At 45.1% G+C, this 729-nt stretch overlaps 1 protein-coding gene and 1 long non-coding RNA gene across 2 annotated transcripts in view; both read right to left on the reverse strand.

Annotated features, from left to right (window-relative positions):
• Positions 1–729, reverse strand: part of LOC107726334 (high affinity cAMP-specific and IBMX-insensitive 3',5'-cyclic phosphodiesterase 8A) — a 33,230-nt gene that overhangs the window by 18,333 nt on the left and 14,168 nt on the right. The window lies entirely within an intron of this gene.
• On the reverse strand, positions 39–593 carry LOC107726341 (uncharacterized). The gene is made up of 3 exons (XR_001638259.1): positions 530–593; positions 273–324; positions 39–183 (listed from the first exon to the last, which is right to left on the reverse strand). It is a non-coding gene; the product is annotated as an uncharacterized LOC107726341 (long non-coding RNA).

A 729-nucleotide genomic window follows, 5' to 3' on the forward strand; every position in this document is an offset into this window, starting at 1 on the left:
CACACACACACACACACACACACACACACACACTCTCACTCTGATTATAGTTTAATTGAGTGGTGATTTGCATATCATGCATCTATTACTCTCTGACCATCACACCATCAGATCGTGTGTAAACACTGTGACTCTGGTACCTGTCTGTGATTCGGCCTGGACTCGCTCACAGGACTTTTCTGTCTGGATCAAAACACACAGATCAGTCATAAACATCACCACAACACAAACACACCACAGTATCACTATCGGACGACTGAACGTCTGCTTACCTTGTTATGGTCATTTAAAGGCCTGTTAACAGACACACAGTGCCTGATTTTACTACAGGAGAGACGGAGACAGACATATTAACATGTGAACAACACACGATCAAACTAGAGTCACCTGACCCTCGGCCAGCAGGAAGCTGAATTACATTTCTTCAGAAATAAAAATAAACACGATCGTTTTGAAATGAAGCTGAAATCAGTCATTTGATTTTCTAAAGGAACAGAGTAAAACTTTAAAGCAGAAAGACGCTGCCCACCCTCCCTGTCCAACGACAGGCGTCATCTTCACATTCTGCTGCACACTGTCTCCGTTCTTCTTTGCGTGTGCAAGTGTGTGCATGTGTGTTTGTGTGCGCGTGAGTGTGTGTGTGTGTGTGTGAGAGTGCGTGCGTGTGTGTGAGTGAGTGCGTGTGTGTGTGTGAGAGTGAGTGTGAGTGAGTGTGTGTGTGTGAGAGAG

The sequence above is a fragment of the Sinocyclocheilus rhinocerous genome, unplaced genomic scaffold, assembly GCF_001515625.1.
Source record: "Sinocyclocheilus rhinocerous isolate Xijiao unplaced genomic scaffold, SAMN03320098_v1.1 scaffold4532, whole genome shotgun sequence".
NCBI lineage: Eukaryota > Metazoa > Chordata > Actinopteri > Cypriniformes > Cyprinidae > Sinocyclocheilus > Sinocyclocheilus rhinocerous.